This window comes from Balearica regulorum, chromosome 5 (genome assembly GCF_011004875.1).
Source record: "Balearica regulorum gibbericeps isolate bBalReg1 chromosome 5, bBalReg1.pri, whole genome shotgun sequence".
NCBI lineage: Eukaryota > Metazoa > Chordata > Aves > Gruiformes > Gruidae > Balearica > Balearica regulorum.
This window is the reverse complement of record NC_046188.1, coordinates 65,484,665-65,505,069: the sequence shown is the minus strand read 5'-3', so window position 1 is coordinate 65,505,069 and position 20,405 is coordinate 65,484,665. Positions and strand designations below refer to the sequence as shown.

Below are 20,405 nucleotides of genomic sequence, written 5' to 3'. Positions count from 1 at the left end.
GAATTATAAAAGCCTGAAGGATAGGACTAAGGAAAAGAAAAATGCTTTTGTTTACTTAATTTCCCCCAAATGCCTTGTCAGTGATTGTTTGCTGGTGGAAGTGGTTTGTATTCTGCAGGAAGTGAGACTGGACTATGTCTGCAGCTACTTATGGCCTTAGAATCCATAAAAAGAGAGAAAAATGGATTTGTGAGTCATGACAAGTGAGGATTCAGATGCTGGCTCCAAACTGACATTGCACAGTGTGCCTAGGCAAAAGATCTTGTTTTGAATTGTGTGATAGTTATTTGCATTTTTATTTATTAATTTTTCTAGATGTGTCAGCGCATTGAGTTTCACAATAACTTACACAAAATCAGACGCCTTAACGGTATTTATAGTTATTTCACACCACGCGCGTATTTCAGGATGCTGGCAGATAGCGGTCGTGATTTTTGATATTTCTGTGGTAGGAGAACAGCACATCCCTAATAAAGCGAAGGACTGGTTTACGCAATTGGGATTCTCACAGTTCTGCTGCCTTCCTATGAACTAACTTTTATAGGAGTGAAATATGATTCTCATTGTGGTTTCATGCTAAGCTATACTTCAAAGCTAGAGAAAATTCAGTGATCTTGTGATGAAAATTATTCCCAGAAGACAATGGAGGAAAAAGTTCTGGAGAAAAACAACAACTCCACAGGCAGAAAGAGTGGTTTATCTAATGAGCATTATGAGGAGTTGTACAAAAAAAAAAAAAAAAATCTCTGATGATAATTAAATGCAGCTTAAACTCCTACAAACCTTGATCAAAATCCATCGCTGGGATCAGACTCCCGTTACTGATCGGTACAAGGTGAGCTACCGCTGGTGCTAGGGATTAACAATTGCTTATTAGCGAGTGCTATATTGGTATCGCAGTAAGTGCCGACTGGAAAGCCACCTCTTAAACTGGTTGAACTGCTTCCATTTTCAGGCAGATTATACGTAGAGGCTGAGTTTTATGCAATGCATGCTAATACGTTTTTACGGGCAGGCGGTAAGCTTTAGTGCTGTAATGTGTCCCCAGAAGCTGCAAAAGACTCAATTTTATCTGGAATTATTTCTGCCTGACCAGGAGCCTGGTAACGTGGATGTACAGAACAAACCTCTTCTATCTGGATGATAGCTATTTGAAAGTGAAGCTGCGTGTTCAAATTAACTGCAATTTATGAGATACAAGCACCTGCTATATTTGCTACCAGCCGAATTCTGAAAAATGGCCAAGTTTGAGGGTGTATTTTCGTTACTGTTTCTCTCACCTGTAATTGAGAGGGCTGCAAGTGTGGGCGTTTGCGGCAGGGGCTGAAGAATCTGCCGCAGAAATCTCTTCAGCAGGTGATCCAGGTGCAAACACTAATTAGGCCACAGCTGAATAAGCCTGGCGTTTTTGTGCCAGCCCCCACATCCGTATTGGCATTGCCAGCAGTTTGCTGTCCTTCATCGCGGTGGCTCTGTACGAGAGCGTGATTGAAAAGGTTTATTCGGGGAAGTGCCGAGGTGTGCTGGCAGAGCCGCGGCGGGCTTGGAAGCCCACACGGTGTTTGCCAGCCTTTCCCTCTCCCCAACCTGCTAAATCTTGGCTTTGTTTTCACAGGGAGGTTGAAATTTCTGGGGCTGCTCGTCTGTGGGATGCTATCTTTCTGTGTGAAAAATTGTACATCTCGTACATGGTATCTCCTGAAAAAAAACCAACCAGAAAGGCCTAGAGAAAAGAAGTGGTGTAAGACAAGGGAGAATAATCCCTCTAAAGCTCTTGTTCCTTCCACAGCCTGCCTTGGCATGATAAGGTATACATTAAAACCAGACCGGTGGGTCCCAGATAACTTTGAACAGCATTGCCTTCAGAGCCAGTTCTTTCTACATTCTTACTAGGTTTCTACTCCTTTCTATATTTATCTTTGCTCTTTTTTCAAGAGTATTGTAATTTAAGGTCCGCTACCTGCTCTTTCTCACCCCGAAATTGTTACCCTGTACTTGCAACTTCATTTCTCATTGTAGTAAACCAAGGGTGACTACCAGTTCCTGGAGTGCCACTTTGCAGGCCGTATTCTCAAAGACCATACGGGCCATTTGCACATACAAACGTGCATGTTGGAGTGAGTTGCACTGGAGACAACGCTTCATCAGTTGGCTAGTGAAACTAGACTTTGACGTCAAGTCGTAACTTGCGTGGTGAGACCACTAAACTGAGACACACATTGCTAGTAAGACCACCCATGTCAATGTATGTCAGTAAAGGAAAATAAGTTTTATTTTAAAATTAGTAGTCTATTCTCAAGCTGTAAAAACATTTCAGTACGCACATGTTATGTGTTGTCTTGCACTGGAAGCAAACAAAGCAGGAGCCTTATTTTGCATTGGGAATAACAAGGTTTTCCTAAATGACAGGCATACTAAATGTCTCTTCTCCCTTTCTTTAAATGTGCACTCACAAAAAATAATCCTGAAAATATTCTTTATATTTATACATGGTTGTCTGTGAGTGGGAAAACATATAAAGATAATTCACTAATGAAAAAAAAAATAGTTCATTCTGCCTGTACCTGCTATTTAGCAACATAGAGTATTTTTAAAATATTCAGAAAAATGTGAAATATCATCAGGAAGCTCGCCAAACAAGACATTTCTTTTGTACTTCCAGAGTGCCTCTTCAGCTTTCTAAAGAAGATAAATAAGCCAGTACATGTTTATGGACTATATTTCATTCATGCATAAGACATGATGTAGAGTAATTGATCAAGGATCTCAACCATGAAAACCAAAGAGTTTAATTAAAAAAGTAACAGTGTTAAAGTGAGATCATGCTCAACAGATGAAAAATTAGACATCACTGAAATGACCAGGCGAAGCAATTTGCATTAAAAAAATACAGTAAAAAGAAAAGCAGAGGGAAGCAGAGACTGAACTAAGTCTCAATCTCCCACCAAAAAAAAAAAAAAAAAAAAAATAACATTCAGAACTCATAGCCTTTAATTCCTACTCTTGGACTGTAGGTCCTATTTGGTGCTTGTTTGTGTGTCCTGAGTAACAAACTCTACCAAATAAAACCCCTAAACCCCAAAACAACCCCCCAACAACCCCACCAAAAAACAAAACCCCCCAAAACAAACCTCCCAAAACCCAAACAAAAAAATCCACACCAAAGCTATGATTTTGCAGATAATTTTTTTTTTCTTTTGTAAAGATTACTTTTTTTTCTCTTCAGTAGTCCTATTCACTTCTAAATTTCACACAGCGGAGGAGTAAGATGTTACTTTAAGATGTTGTCTTTTGATGTCTTCATACATCCCAATCCCTCGTGCATTTAAAATAACACTATATACAGAAGAACTTCCACTGACTTTATGGCAGGTGCTCGTAGGGAAACCATGAGTGCCTTGGGTTAGAGCTGCGGGCTAACAAGCAGGACCGTTACCGTTTAGATGCCTACGGTCTCCAAAAGGCGCTGATGTGCTTGACGGGCGTCTGCGTGCTGCGGGCGCCGTGGGGCTGCCTCTCTCCAAGAGAAAATTCGTGTGTGCTGGAAAACAAGTTCTGGTGTGGGCTCGTTCCGGGTGAGAGAACTTCCCTTCTCTTCAACTGGTGTTGCAAATCTCATGCCTGATTACCGCGCTTTTAAAGTACAAGACAAATAGTTTTTATGTTTCTGCACTAACAGTGCTGTGTGTGTATAAGGGGGTGTGTCATTTTTTAAAACCATGAACCACACAGAAGAACAAAAAAAAAAAATACATATGTATTCATCTTTGTTTAAAATGCTACTGGAAAATTCTTGACGGCTTGATGATTGTGGCCATTCCAATTATTTTACTCAATACAATGAGATCTGAAATGGTACTTCCAGCTCAGCGGCTTTTCAAGAGAGTTATACTTGTCTTAATTTCTTTTATTGCTTCAGACACTGTACTTAGTACAAGTCAAAACTCAGGTATTAAATATGCTGAGTGTTTTCATCTCCTTGCGATATAGATTATGAATTGATCATACCGTTTGCAGCTTTAGAGGTGACTGTTGTCTGTTTTCACTTTTCTCATACTGTCTTTTTCTTTCAGCCTTACAAACTTTTGCTGCTTGTGACTTCAATTTATAATACTCCTTTCGCCTAAGAAGTAGAATACAGATAAATTACGCAACCTTAGTACTGCGATCTGGTGGGACTGAGACTTTTCTGTAAAAAATACAGAAAATACAGGTTCTGGAAAATAAAATCTGTCAAAAGGAAACATTTTGGAAAACATGCTGGTAGCCCCAAATCCCACCTGGAGTGGGGAAGGAGTTCAGACTAGAACTCAATTCTAGTCTGTTCTGTCCCGCACTAGAAACTGTTGCTTTAAAACGTTGATTTTTATTTGAAATTAAAATTCATGTTTTTTACTTTGCTGAAACAAAGTGTTTCTGCCAACTTTTTAAATTGACTCCAACAGGGAATTTCGTTGCTGAGGAGTAATAAAGGACTACATTAATCACCACAGCAAAATATACCGGCCGTGCTCACGTGACATTCACGTGGTCGTTTACTGAAATTAGAAGTATATAGTATTGCTCCCTGCTTCATGTTTTCCTTCATCAAAGGTGACAAAATTCGCAATGTTGGATGTCCTCTGGGCTTATGGCAGACCGAGCCCTGAAATCATCTGTGGTGAGGCTCTGAGCAGTTGTTTGTCCAGGGTGCAATCCAGTACTTGGGGGCGTGCAGAGCCCCCGTGAACTCCACAGACTTCTGCTTAGATGTAAACATTTTCCTGAGGAAATCTGTCTGCTAAACTCTAGCTGTCCTCTGAAAAGATCTGACTTAATGTGTTCAGTTTGCTTCGAGGGGTAAAACTCCCCTGTAATTTCTATGACCAACTCGACTGGCTCTGGAGAGCTAAGGGTGTACGCTCCACACGTGAATTATACCTGCCGCTACTGTCTGATGGGGAGGATGATTTTTCCATTGTATCAGAGTCTGAAGGCACTGTACGTGCAATTTTGGCAATTTTTTTCCCAAGATAACATCAATACGTGTAAGCTATTTCCTCCCTAGCCCTTCAGCTGAACATCTGAAAGTCCCTCAACCTGTCGTACCTGCAATTCATTAGCCAGTAGTTTTTACACCCGTAGGGTTTTTCAAAATGAGGGAAAGAAAAGCAATTAATAGTGCAACGACATACTCAGCAGCTCTTCACAGCAAAGCTCTTCACACAGAAGGAAATTTCTTGACGCATCTGTTAGCTACTGTCAGACGCATGATGAGAAATTGCTATGGGCTATTACAATGTATTTATTAACTTTTGTGGCCCTGTTATGCATAATTATTATGACATAAGTATCAATTAAAAGTGTAGCCATTTTAATTGCATTAGTTCAGTTTGAAGGTAATGTCTGCTCTGTGGTGGAGAGAACAGATAATTCTTTATGTTCCTAGGACTGGAGATACAGTTTTCCATTCCAAGACCTATTTCCAGGTAATCCGAACCTTCATTTCAGGACAGGATTTTCCATGCTTGTAACAATTTAAAAAAATAGATTTTTTTTCTTTCCTGAAGGGTGTTTTGAATTACTGGAACATATATAACTTCGACTTAAACATCTTGTAACACACTAACTCTGGAAAAGCTGAAAATCCAAATCCTGAGTTAGAGGAAGCGTGCACTGGACCCAAGGTATAGCTCTTATACCATTTTCTACACCTCTGTCACTGAAAAATCTATCCTGACATAAAAAGACAGGTATTATTTCTTCCATATACAAAGTGCAGATGTTGTTTTTTTATGTGCAGACTGCTTTTGTTTCCAGTTGCGGAAAGCAAGATGGAGCAAAAAGTGTCTTTGAAAGAGCGGCCTTTTCTGTAACCCCAGGGTGGGTCAGTGCTCCCGCATCAAGTGGCAGAAGAGTGCAAGAGCTGCTCAGGAATGCAGAGAGACAGAGATCTAGTGTTTGTTCATTAGTTTTAACTTGATGAGCATCTTATTTCTTTATTAGAGGAAAAAAAATGCCTGCACAGGTGTTTATGGTCTTTGCTTTTATTTTGTTGTGTGTGGGTTTTTTTGGTTTTTGTGGGGGTTTTGTTGTGTTTTTTCTTTTTTCTTTTCTTTTTTCTTTTCTTTTTTTTTTCTTTTTTCTTTTTTCCCCAATATACAGAATTTACAAAAATCCCAATATAGAAGTAGAGTTCTAAGGGTTGAAAATCCAGAATGGAGCCTCTAGAGAGCCAGAACCTGTGCAGCTCTGCCAGTCTCTCAGCGGATACTAAACCCCTGGGTCAGGGCAGTTGCTACGGACACGCGGTAAAAGCGTAGAGGCAGCAGAGGCAGGTGGATGTGTGGGTGACAGGGAGCCCCAACGCCTGGGACAGAAGCGGTCCTTCGCGTATGAAAGCTTTTTGAAAATGTTTTTGCTGCAGTCAGTTTTATTCTCTGTTACTACAAAGAAAGTAGACCATGTATCAAGAAATAGCGGCAGCTGGTATTGTTTTTAATGAGGAAGAAAAAGAAAATTATCTGCTAATAAGCTCATGCTAGTTAAAATGTATTGGCTGCAGCTTCCTACAGTTATAAAGTTTCAAGCTGAACAGGATCCAAGCTAAATGAATGGAGCCATGTTTCTGCAGATAAGGGACATCACTTGAATATTTCTCTACTACTCTGCTACAAAAAAATGGGAAGAGCTTCCTGGGCTTCACTGAGGTGGAACCATCACTTCAAGTGGGAGCCACCGGTGCTATATGCAGTAACGCACCTCAGAGATAAAGTAGGCTGCACAGAAAAGGATGAGGAATCATAACCATTTCGTAAAACTAGGTGAAGACTATAGAACAGACCCATCTGTTGCTAATAAATACATAGCATTAAAAAAAGTGCTGTCTGACTAATACGTTGAAATGGCGATAGATTCTGAGAAGGGGAGATGATACAAAAGATGGTACCCTGAGTAAAATCGAGATAAAAGAAAGTGATCTTCCAAAATGATGTGGCTAGGAAAGAACGGATCCTCGCGATGATTGTCGTGTAACATCTACTAGAGGTAATTGCAACCCAAAGGTTTGCTGTAAATTTAATCTGAGCTAAAAATCAGCATGTTGCTTGCCAGATTGAATGACAGTTTGAAAGAAGAGCAGAAATCTGCAGCTAGTTCCGGTAAGTACCTGGTAAAAGATGAGCTAAAAAGCGAAATCATTCAGTGTAGGAAAAAGAAAGCATATAGACGCGGTTGCGGTTGATACGCACCTTTGATGGCTACAGCCAGCCCTGCTGTGAAAATAATTGAATTATTTTCTAATACTACAATGCCACTGGAGGTAATCTGAGAAGTTCATTTCCAGAAATGGTCTGCCATTTATTTCTGCAACATTTCTTTAGCAATATATATTTGAATCTATCATGGGTTAACTCTCACCCTGCATCAAGTCAGTTGGCAAGTGCATTGTAGACACTGAAAGAAGCTAAAAGTATAGGAGCTTATAAATGTATTGCAATAAGGAGATTTCTTTTTGCATACATGTTTACCCCAGGGACTTCCCAGGAAGTAATTTACCAAAAATTTGAGGGGAAAGAAAAAAAAAAAGAGTGAAAGCTACAGAAAATATAGTTCTCTTTCTTGCATGAGTACATAGCAAGAAAGGGGAGAAATTAAGGTGATATATTATTAAGCAAATATAAACCAGGGACTTGATAAACAAAGAAATTAGGAAAAGATATTTTGATTGTTATGGGATAAAAACTATAGTTATTACAAAGTATGTCACCTGAGATAAGTAAAAATGATTGGTATGCACTGTTAGAGGGATAATAAAAATAAGAAGCAGATAACAGGAGCATTTCTATTTCTCTCCCTTTCCTTACTAAGGAAGAGCAATTACTAATTTGGGCGTGCATTTCTCTGCCAGACACATAGTTCTGAACATATAGCGAATTGAAAGCTAAACTTGTGGGGTTTATCTTTATTTTCTAATGCTGCTGTTATTATTTAAGAAATTTCTAGGGGATAGCATAGTGTACTGAGAAAAAAATGGGGTACATTAAAAGCATGAATGTAATATACATATTTCCCAACCACAGATTAGCTTTGGGAATGGCAGAAATTGGGGTTATAACTTTCAAGTTAATGTTTGAGTTATACTCACAAACAGGAAGATTTTCATGAGTGGACTTGGGGTGGGGGGGTACGCACTGAAACTGGGGAGTCTGGATCTTGGGTAAATTAAATATCATCCTTTTTCTTCAGAAGAAATATTACTATTTCTTAAACAGCAGCGCATAGTGCCTGCAGAAAACAAAAGCTGAAATTTTTTTGAGTGTTTCATTTTGTACATTAGATAAAATGCAAACACTTGTGCACAGTACCTTTGACTTTTCCAGCATAGCTCCAGCTGATTTTTAACAATCTTTTTTCTCTTAAGGACATAAGTCAGCTGCTTCTGGCTATGGGAGAAAACAACCAAATCCCTTTAAATTAATCCAGCTGATGATTTTTCTCTTTAGCCAACAATAAAATGTCATTCATCAAGAATTTAAGAAACAGTGAGTAATTTAAAGTAATCCTGAGAATACAATGGGGATGGAAAAGGGTGAAAGCTGATATACTATATAAAACGGGCTATTTTTGTATGGAACATGACTGTGTTTGGAGTACTTGCCACAATTTGGGTTTGGGTGCAAATTCTCATTGTTTCGGCAGGTTTACCCCATGCGATGAACCACAAGCAGATGGGCGAGGGCTGAGCGATGCCAGGTGACTGAGAGGTACAGGGAGCCTCAAGTGGCACTTTAAAGCAGTATACTCGACTGAAATACTGGCTCAGTGAAGAAAAAGGTTGAGATGAGAAATGGCAAAGAAAACACACCGTTAACCTTAAAATTGCAAATTGTACGTTGTGTTTCCTATATTACAGGGTGCTCTGGGTTAGTGGGGATTTTCAGCCACCCAATGTCAGTTTTACGGCATGGACACATGTTCCATGACAGTAATTTGATGATTCTGTACATATATAGCGTACATTTAGCTCATATCTAGTTTTTAAAAAAAGATAAACCTTTTCTTCCTACTCATAAGATTTCCTAGCAAAAAATACCCAGAGCTGCATGCTCTTTATAAACAACTTCTGATAGTTTTTCAAACCTCCTTAATATTCATAAAAGAAATTCCTATAAAGTGACTGTCTAATTAAAGATCTACTTTTATCAATTGTGCTTTACAATCCACTTGAGCTTTCAGAGTTTCAGTCAAGCACTTGAATTTTAAAACTTATGGATTATTGCTTTGAGCACCAGGGATCAAAGCGGTAATACCACCATTAAATCTCATGGTACTTGTCTCTCGTGTTGTCGATAAGCAGTATTTTAGTTCCTCATTTAAATTAGCCACTTCTTCTAAACGAGAGATTACTCCTCCTGTGGCTTCTTCTAAGGAGCTGGACTTTCAAGGAAGAGTGTTCTTTAAACACCTCATTTTGTAAGTGGTCGTTAGCAGTAACCATTGGAAGATTATTGATTTCCTTGCAGTCTGGAAATGTATGGAGCGCTGTATAATTACAAGTGGCTTTGAACAGTGGAATGTGCATAATTTGATGTGTTATAGTGACTATTTAGTCACATTTTTAATAGGGTTGTTAGGCAGCTTATGCATGGTTTTGTATGGAAGACTGAAAACTTAGGGCTGAGCTGGACCTCGTACCTCCCAGCAGCCAACTAGTATCATCTTCAGGAACTTGCTGGATAAGATGTCTTTAATGATTGTTGGATGGACGTCTATCCCATTACCATGTCAGTCCCTCGAATGGCTGTCATAGGCCCCGTTGGGAAGAGGTGTTGCAGGCCTCCTACCTCACATGCGAAGTTCTTTTGGTTTGATTTGAACGCAATCTCTACTTCCTTCACTTTGTCCCCCTAGATTTTTGCTAGAGAAGATGATGAAGAACCTCTCTGTACATGTCACTCATGATTTATTGACCACTAGCAGGGTAGCTGTATCTCTCTCTTTCTCACTAATAACTGTTCTCTGCCCCTTTCCCCCTCCAGAAAAGCAGAATTGCCTGTTAAAGACACTATGTGTGCTGAGTGCAGGAATTATGACTGAACACAAGCGGCGCTTGTCAGTTTTAGGAAGGGATTCAATTCGTTTGCCCTTGGCTCTTCTGACTGCTGATACTGAGAGATCTTATCCCCCAAAGGCTCATTTGCTGCTTCAAACCCAAGTGAATCATACCAAAGCCAATGGAGCGACTTTTGGATGAGAGGGCAGCAAGAGAAAAGCAAACTTAATGGAAAGATGCAAGAGTGGAATATATTATTTCACAGAATAAGTACACTGAGATATTCCAAAAAGTACATATGGTCCAACACCCAGATGAACTTACACTACTATGCAACTCTGAGATACAGGGCATGTGTTAGGCTAAGCTGTGAGGTTACATTACTTCTGTTGGTAAAGCTATTACAGTCTTAATATACCAATCTAGCCATGTCCATCTGAATATGAAATGTATTTCAGAATTGACTTTCCATGCAAAGGACCTCTGCCTAAATTAGGTTATTTGCAAATATAAATAGCTAAAGGTAATGTGAGAGAAATTTGTTAAATTTCACTTTTCCTGACTTCATTTTTTTGGTCCTTTCTGGTTTTAATTCCAGATTCCAACCAGGTAGGTTGGAAGAAAATCAAGCATTGTTTGATGCTTGACTTGTGTGACTGCCAGTTCTGATTAAAGTCCGCAGAGCATGTTTGTACACCATGAGGTCATTGTTTTTAATAGAAAATTGTTCTGGTGGATAGTGGAACTGCACTTCAGTTCCTCATCAGTCTTTCTAGAGAGGGATACTGACAATGCTTGGTAAGTGCTTTGATGCCCTCACAAAGATGCTGTGTAAGGGCAAAAAAGTCAGGTGAAATATTTTTCTAGACACAACTTTACTTCCATATGTATTGAATTTGGTTGCTAATTTGTAAATATTTATACTTGTTTTTTCTGTGCCTGGATTGTTAGCTTTTTTTTCCCTGAAAAAAATTATATATAACTCTAAATTTCATTTTCTTGTAACTGTATTTACTGCATTTTTTTCTTGTGGACTGAATAGTTAAGGAAGAAGCTGTTGATTCTGTTTTTCCCATTTTGCCCATGTTAGGAATTTATCACCTTGATGCAACTAATTTGTTATCCTTGCTCTGTGTAAATAGTTTCTGCCACTACCAGTGACTGTACTGGACTGTAGTCTTTAAAGAGTTTTCCGTGTCTGCGACCCAGGGCTTAGATCTCTTTCTTGTATCAGAAGCATTTTAAGTGACTAAAACTTCATGACATGTCAGGAGCAAGAGAAAAGTAATTAAGTAAATTAAATGTCAATTGTTGCTTTAGACAGAAAATCAATCTTTTTTTGCAGGAAACCCCTTCCAAATTTTGGCCTTTGCAGCATCAGACAGTTATCGGTCTTGTGATCCTGATTCAGGCTGTTGCCTCAGGGAAGTCAATAGGTCAAATTTAGCTACTCGTTTCATTGATGTGTCTAACCCAAGTGGAAGAAAACCACTCATTTCTATTATGAAACAAAACCCCCTGGTTTTGTTGAGGAGTTCTGGCCACTGAAGTGTTGAAGAAGAAGCTATAAAACGGTGCATGGACCCTGAGCCCTTTTTGCCTGGCAGTTCTGCTCAGCAGCTTCCCATAGCGCTTGGCCATCAAGCAGAAACAGCGGATTTGTGGGGTGGCCAAAAGGAAGGTAATTCATATGCATATACCCTGCAGAAGACTCTAGCAGAATCTGCACCGTTGGAGGCTGTTACAGATGGGCATTTGGCACATATATTGAAGCCAGATAAAGCTGGGAAGATAGACTGAAAAAAAAATTGTAGTATTTTGCTGTGTACTCTAGCTCTGGTACTTCTCAGTGAGTACTAGCGTAGAGCTGATTGCCGTTTTGAGGGGTATTTGTAGAGAATAAAAACAATGAGAAGAAAGCATCAGGAAGTGTTTCAATGGGTAATCACACTCATTATTTTCTTAGCATATGACGAAGATAATACTGCTGGAATGGACTCTTACTTGAATGGAAAGGCCAGAAAAGCTGCAGTTGGATAGCTGGCGTCCCAATGGAACGATGGACTTCTCTAGGATGGACTAGATTTCTAGTTGTACAGCTATGAATAAAGCAACAACATTTGTGCTTCTAAGGTGAGAAACAACCTCATTTAAAACTTTTAAGGAAGCTTTAAAAATTATACTTTTTTTTTTACCAGCTTGGACTTTATCAATATAAAAGCAATTGCTTTATTAAATCATAATCTATTGAATCAGAGGAAATATGCAATGTGATTTGGTTAGGAGCACATAACTTTTAATGAGTACCCAATGACCATTGCACAAATTAGTAAAAATTATAGCTAAATTCCAAATACTTAATCTCTGGAGTAACTGGTTTTGCTTTGGTAATTCTTGATGGAACATGCTCTCCATAACACCCTTCAGGCTGCAATGGATGCCGCAGGAGATCAGTCTTAGTCCATACTTTGAGGCTGGTTAGTAGAAGACCACTATCCCACTTCTTGCTATATGCAACAGAGAGGCCATTACAGTTGTGGTCAATTTGTGCTTATCACTTTTGGGATCCCTGAACGCGAGGACCGTGCTTATTCCTGCCTAGCTCAGAGATTTAGAAATTTCAGTTTTCTTTCCTCAGTAGGCAGGCCAAGCTACAGTTTTGTTCTTAATTGAAAATCCTGACTGTGATTGATCGGCTAATGATAACAGACTTCTAGACAGACAATGCTAATTAAGGATTACCTGTAGTCTGCCCATAATTCACACTGCTGGAAATTAGAAATAAAACTTCTGCAGGAGCTCTGGTCTTTGCTGGTGGAAAATTGTTATTTCAGCCGCTCTGTTTGCTGCCAAGCGGAAGGGACCTGACTGAGCAAATCCTGCTCCGCTCTGCCTTTATGCCATGACAGGAAAAAAGAAGATTCATCAAGTATATAATACTTCCAGTACATAAGAAAGATGCATTATGGACTCAGTGTCCACTAGTTTACCTGTATTTTATATGTCATTTATGAACACAGATGCCCACAAGTACACACATTGTTATCGGGAATATAAATATTGAATTTTCACAGAAACATTGGCCTGATTAATGATGGAAAATGAAAACAAAAGGCTCTGAAGTGCTCGTACAACTGCATGTTAATCTGTCCAAGGTAATGATAAAACCTTTAAACTAGTGTGCTGTAATTACAGCAATAAGTAATTAGTACGTTTTAAAGGGCAGAAACAGTGCTGTGCCTGAATCCAGTGGAGGGTAGCCAGGCAACAATATAAAATGGCATTTTGTGAGGCAAATGTGAGGAAACGTGTTTTGTCCTGAAATATAATTATCTCTAGATGGATGAAACTGTCCAGGTACTTTTATTAAGAGAGCGTTGGGCTCTCAAAAGCTGGAACTGTCTGAACCAGACATATATGCAGCATACATCAAAGGCTTCCAAGTCTCCTACATAGATGGTAAAGCAAAGCCAAGGTGACCGGGCAGCTTCCAAAATCAGGGGATGGAGGAGTTTTGTGGAAGGAGGGCGGACATGTACAGCGATCTCTAAGAGGATGCTCATGAATAACCCACGGCATCCTCGTTCAGTCTCTGGATGTTGCGTTTTGGTTTTCCCTGCTATGGTTACTCATTCCTATGTTCTTTCATGGGTAGGTGGACCGAAACAAGCACCCCTCTGCCAAACCCAAGAAGCTGTTTTTGCAAGAAAGCTAGGTGTAATACAGTGAGGGAAGAGTCTGCCTTAAGAAGATGGATGAGCCCCTGCCGTGCTTGGCACTGCCTGGCTCGCACCCTTCCCTGGCGTTACCTCTGCCGCTTTTCTGTCGCGGAGCGCCTCCTTGTCCTCAGCGCCATGCCCAACAGCTTGCTAAAGGAATCCCTGGCTTTGTGCCACAAAGACCCCATTCCTCGGAAGCTGCAACACTGTCCTATCTTGGTTTTGAAATTTTGAGCTGAGAGAGAAAAGAAAAAACTTGGGACTGATCTTTGGGAAGGATGTTTTTTGTATTGCGGGCATAGACAAGAATAGGTTCTTTTAAACACTGTGTGGTGGGTTGACCCTGGCTGAGGGCCAGGTGCCCACCAGAGCCGCTCTATCACTCCCCTCTTTCATTAGACAGGGGAGAAAAGGTACAATGGAAAAAAAACTTACGGGTCGAGATAAGGACAGGGAGAGATCATTCTCTAATTATCATCACGAGCAAACCAGACCGAACTTAGAGAGGGAATTCATCTTATTTATTACTAAGCAAAACAGAGCAGAGGAATGAGAAATAAAACCAAAATCTTAAAACACCTCCCCCCACCCCTCCCATCTTCCCGGGCTCAACTTCACTCCCGGCTTCAACCTCCGCCCCCCCAGCGGCACAGGGGGACGGGGAGTGGGGGTTACGGTCAGTTCCTCACGCGGTGTTTCTGCTGCTTCTTCATCCTCAGGGGGAGGACTCATTGTTCCCCCCGCTCCACCGTGGGGTCCCTCTCACGGGAGACAGTCCTTCACGGCCTTCTCCAACGTGAGTCTCCTCCACGGGGTGCAGACCTTCGGGAGCAAACTGCTCCAGCGTGGGTCCCCCACGGGGTCACAAGTCCTGTCAGCAAACCTGCTCTGGCGTGGGCTCCTCTCTCCACGGGTCCACAGGTCCTGCCAGGAGCTTGCTCCAGCGCGGGCTTCCCACGGGGCCACAGCCTCCTTCAGGTGTCTCCACCTGCTCCAGCGTGGGGTCCTCCACGGGCTGCAGGTGGAATCGCTACACCCCCTCATCCTCCCTCCATGGGCTGCGGGGGGACAGCCTGCTTCACCATGGTCCTCACCACGGGCTGCAGGGGAATCTCTGCTCCGGCGCCTGGAGCACCTCCTGCCCCTCCTTCTGCACTGACCTTGGTGTCTGCAGAGTTTCTTACATCTTCTCACTCCTCTCTCTGGCTGCAAAAGCTCTCTAACTGTTTTTCTCTTTCTTAAATATGTTATCACAGAGGCGCTGATGGGCTTGGCCTTGGCCAGCGGCGGGTCCGTCTTGGAGCCGGCTGGCATTGGCTCTATCAGACACAGGGGAAGCTTCTAGCAGCTTCTCACAGAAGCCACCCCTGTAGCCCCCCCGCTACCAAAACCTTGCCACGCAAAACCAACACACACTGTTTTGGTTTTAGATGCAAAATGAAATTATTAATGAAGGTTTCAATGATCTTTGCCTTTCTTGGTTCAAGGATGAAATGTGAAAGAATAGAAATCCATTGCTCTATTATAGCACCTTTCATAGAGTATTTTAAAAGATGCTTAGAAGAAGTTAGTTAAACCTCAGGATCTCTGTCTTTTTAAAATAGTATGATGTCACCTCCTGGTCAGACAGCAAGACAAACCATCTGATTCCAGTTTCCAAACCTGTGTACCTACAATTAGGCTCTCATATCCAGTGCAAACTACGGATGTTCACAGCACTGAAAATAGAGACGAATTTGACCATTGTCGCACCATTGACAAAAATCAGAGCTTGGACAGTGTTGCCCTGACTTCAGATCTCCTGCTCTGGATACAAGACCACAGTTATTTAGATTACATAGATCTGACACGCTACAGCTGTAACACAAAAAGGGACTTTAAGAAGGATAAAGCACTAGTCCTTGGTATAAAAATAGGCAAAATAATTTTGGAAATAGGTAAGGATAGGGAAGATATTTGGTTATTCATTTTATTTATGTAGTAGGGATAGATTTGATTTATCCACAAGGTTTTGTTTTAGAAACCTTCTTTGTAATTCCTCAGTTGTACTGAATGTCAAACACTGTATCTTGGATTCAAAATTCCAGTGTATCACTTGCTGGAAAAGAAAATACAAAAGCATATGGCCAAGAAGAACACTGAGAAACTATTTTAATTTTTTTATATTTTTTTTTAATTTTTTCACAAGGTAGCTAGCGCTCAGAACACAATGCTAGAAGGTTTGCTGGAGGGACTATTACTCTCTTCCAAAAGTTACTGTCTTAAGTACATGTATACATATACACACACAAACTCTCACGCTTTGTTTCATTGTTTCACTGCATAAGTTTGCCACCCTTCTTCCTCTGGTTTAGCCCCAGCCGCTCGCTCACCCCTCCCCCGGCGGGATGGGGAGGAGAACGGAAAAACAACGGCAAAGCCTCGAGGGTTGGGATAAGGGCAGTTTACTGGGACAGCAAGGGAGAGGGAGAACAATCAACAACAGTGCTGATAACAGATAGTAACAATGGTGATAACAGAGAACGATTTTACCGATCCGACGACCGACCGACCGGACGCTCGACCCGTCCCGGAGCCACGCCGACACGCCGAACCCGCCCCTGCCCGCCTGGCCCCCTTTTATGGGGAGCATGATGTCACATGGTATGGAATAGCCCCCGGCCAGCTTGGCTCACCTGTCCTGGCTCCTTGGGAAATTAACTCTGTCCTTGCCAGAACCAGGACATTATCCACCCCTTATTCCATACCATCTACGTCATGCCCAGATTATTTTACAGAACTCATTGCCTTACTCTATGGGCTATTGCTCTAAAATGTCTGTCGAGTTCATTTAGTCCAGGGTTCTGGGTTCCATCTGCCATTACAGTCTCTCAGAGCAGGAGCAATGGTGCGTGCTGCTGGATTGTTGCACGCTGCATCCGGAGTCTTCACAGCCGGTGTATCTGGTATGGTCCATGCTCACAGTCTGGATGCCAAAGATGTGATTTTTCGATGAAGTTTCTGGGCACCAGTTGAAGGCAGTTCTAGTTCCATCATCGTGGCACTTTGCTCAGTTTCAAAGTCCATCCTTCATTAGTTTTGGGTGATTCTTATGGTCATACCATTGATACAGTATATCGCTATTAATATCATGCAATTTAATTTATTGGCTATTTTCACCCAAAATCAAATCCCCTTGGGGTACACACCGGACTTCCCCATCTTTTCTCATCACCCACCATGTGCACCCTGGTCCCTGAGCAAAAGCAATCCCGCAGATGGGCTTGCCTTTGCTTGAAGCAGGGATAACCCAAACTGTTTTACCCAACATATTTTTCATGTGCACTACAGGAACTTTATCTCCTTCTACTGGGCGTGGGAATTTTGACTGGGCAGGGCCAGCTCGATTGGCAGATCCCCTAGTGTTAACTAACCAGGTGGCCTTTGCTAAATGCGTATCCCAGTGTTTGAGAGTCCCACCACCCATTGCCCTCAGGGTGGTTTTTAGCAGCCCATTACACCTTTCAACTTTCCCAGAGGCTGGCGCATGATAGGGGATGTGATACACCCACTCAATACCATGCTCTTTGGCCCAGGTGTCTATGAGGTTGTTCCGAAAATGAGTCCCGTTGTCTGACTCAATTCTCTCTGGGGTGCCATGTCGCCACAGGACTTGCTTTTCAAGACCCAGAATAGTGTTCCGGGCAGTGGCATGGGGCACAGGATATGTTTCTAGCCACCCAGTGGTTGCTTCCACCATTGTGAGGACATAACGCTTGCCTTGGCGGGTTTGTGGGAGCGTGATGTAGTCGATTTGCCATGCTTCCCCATATTTATATTTCAGCCATCGGCCTCCATACCACAGAGGCTTTACCCGCTTGGCTTGCTTGATTGCAGCGCATGTTTCACATTGATGGATGACCTGTGAGATGGCGTCCATGCTCAAGTCCACCCCTCGATCACGGGCCCATCTATATGTCGCATCTCTTCCTTGATGACCTGAAGTGTCATGGGCCCACCGAGCTAGAAATAATTCACCCTTACGCTGCCAGTCCAAATCCACCTGAGCCACTTCAATCTTGGCAGCCTGATCTACCTGCTGGTTGTTCTGATGTTCCTCAGTGGCCCGACTCTTGGGTACGTGGGCATCTACATGACGTACCTTTACAACCAGCTTCTCTAGCCGGGCAGCAATATCTTGCCACAGTGGGGCAGCCCAGATGAGTTTGCCTCTACGCTGCCAGTTGCTCCGCTTCCACTGCTGTAACCACCCCCACAGGGCATTGGCCACCATCCATGAGTCAGTGTAGAGGTACAGCGTTGGCCACTTTTCTCTTTCAGCAATATCTAAAGCCAGCTGGATGGCTTTCACCTCTGCAAACTGGCTCGATTCACCTTCTCCTTCAGCAGCTTCTGCAACTCGCCGTGTAGGACTCCATACAGCGGCCTTCCACCTTCGATGCTTTCCCACAATGCGACAGGACCCATCAGTGAAGAGGGCATATGGTTTCTCATCTTCTGTTAGTTTATTATATGGTGGGGCTTCTTCAGCACGTGTCACCTCCTCCTCTGGCGACATTCCGAAATCTTTCCCTTCTGGCCAGTCTGTGATCACTTCCAGAATCCCTGGACGATTGGGGCTTCCTATTCTAGCCCGTTGTGTGATCAGCGCAACCCACTTACTCCACGTAGCATCGGTTGCATGATGTGTAGAAGGAGCCCTCTCTTTGAACATCCAACCCAGCACTGGGAGTCGGGGTGCCAAGAGGAGCTGTGCTTCAGTGCCAATCACCTCTGAAGCAGCTCGAACCCCTTCGTAGGCTGCCAATATCTCCTTTTCTGTTGGAGTGTAGCGGGCCTCGGATCCTCTATATCCCCGGCTCCAAAACCCCAGAGGTCGACCTCGAGTCTCCCCTGGTGCTTTCTGCCAGAGACTCCAGGTAGGGCCATTCTCCCCGGCTGCGGTGTACAGCACATTTTTTACATCTGGTCCTGCCCGGACTGGCCCAAGAGCTACAGCATGAACTATTTCTTGTTTAATCTGTTCGAAAGCTTGTCGTTGCTCAGGGCCCCATTTAAAATCATTCTTCTTCCGGGTTACATGGTAGAGAGGGCTTACTATCAAACTGTAATTCGGAATGTGCATTCGCCAGAAACCCACAACGCCTAAGAAGGCCTGTGTCTCCTTTTTGTTGGTTGGTGGGGACATGGCTGCTATTTTGTTGATAATATCCATTGGGATTTGACGCCGCCCATCATGCCACCTTATGCCTAAAAATTGGATTTCCTGCGCAGGCCCCTTCACCTTACTTCGTTTTATGGCAAAGCCAGCCTGCAGCAGGATTTGGATTATTTTCTTCCCTTTCTCAGAAACTTCCTCTGCTGAGTTGCCCCATACAATGATGTCATCAATGTATTGCAGGTGCTCTGGGGCTTCACCCTTTTCCAGTGCAGTCTGGATCAGTCCATGGCAAATGGTGGGGCTGTGTTTCCACCCCTGGGGCAGTCGATTCCAGGTGTACTGGACGCCCCTCCAAGTGAAGGCAAACTGCGGCCTGCACTCCGCTGCCAAAGGGATCGAGAAAAATGCATTAGCTATATCAATTGTGGCATACCATTTGGCTGCCTTTGACTCCAGTTCATATTGAAGTTCCAGCATATCCGGCACGGCAGCGCTCATGGGCGGTGTGACTTCATTCAGGCCACGATAGTCTACCGTCAGCCTCCACTCGCCATTGGACTTCCGCACTGGCCATATGGGACTGTTAAAGGGTGAGTGGGTTCTGCTGATCACTCCCTGACCCTCCAGTTGATGAATTAGTTTGTGGATGGGAACCAGGGAGTCTCTGTTGGTGCGGTATTGCCGCCGGTGCACAGTTGTAGTAGCAATCGGCACCTGTTGCTCTTCAACCTTCAGCAACCCTACAACAGAAGGGTCCTCCGAGAGACCAGGCAAACTAGACAATGGTTCAATTTCCTCCGCTTCTAAGGCAGCTATTCCAAAAGCCCACCTGTAACCTTTTGGGTCTTTGAAATACCCTTTCCGGAGGTAGTCTATGCCCAGGATGCATGGAGCCTCTGGCCCAGTCACAATAGGGTGCTTTTGCCACTCATTCCCAGTTAGACTTACTTCAGCCTCCAACAGAGTCAACTGTTGGGATCCCCCCGTCACACCAGAAATAGATATTGGTTCCACCCCTTCATAGTTCGATGGCATTAGGGTACACTGTGCACCCGTGTCCACTAGGGCCTTGTACTCTTGTGGGTTCGATGTGCCAGGCCATCGGATCCACACAGTCCAATAAACCCTATTGTCCCTTTCCTCCACCTGGCTGGAGGCAGGGCCCCTCTAGTCCTGCTCGTCATAGTCACTACTCACATCTTGCAAAAAGGACTTAGAGGTCCCTTCAAGAGGATCAGAAGTGCGATCTGGCCTTTCACTTGGTCTGGGGGGCTGCCCGGTGGAAACTGGAGCAGCATTCTTTCTGGAAGAGTCCCTTCTTACAGCTGTCTTGCCTTGTAGCTCATGTACGCGTGCCCGCAGGGTTGAGGTGGGCTTCCCATCCCATTTCCTCATGTCTTCTCCGTGGTCACGCAGGAAAAACCACAGGATACCTCGTGGTGTGTATGCTCTATATCCCCTCTCTGGAGCAGAAAAACGCTTACTCCTAACA

At 43.0% G+C, this 20,405-nt stretch overlaps 1 long non-coding RNA gene across 1 annotated transcript; it reads left to right on the top strand.

Moving 5' to 3' along the window:
- Window positions 1–6,430: 6,430 nt before the first annotated feature.
- Window positions 6,431–14,051, top strand: LOC142601940 (uncharacterized). The gene is made up of 6 exons (XR_012835514.1): window positions 6,431–7,026; window positions 8,402–8,522; window positions 8,680–8,868; window positions 10,020–10,325; window positions 12,000–12,166; window positions 13,689–14,051. It is a non-coding gene; the product is annotated as an uncharacterized LOC142601940 (long non-coding RNA).
- The last annotated feature ends 6,354 nt before the right edge of the window (window positions 14,052–20,405 follow it).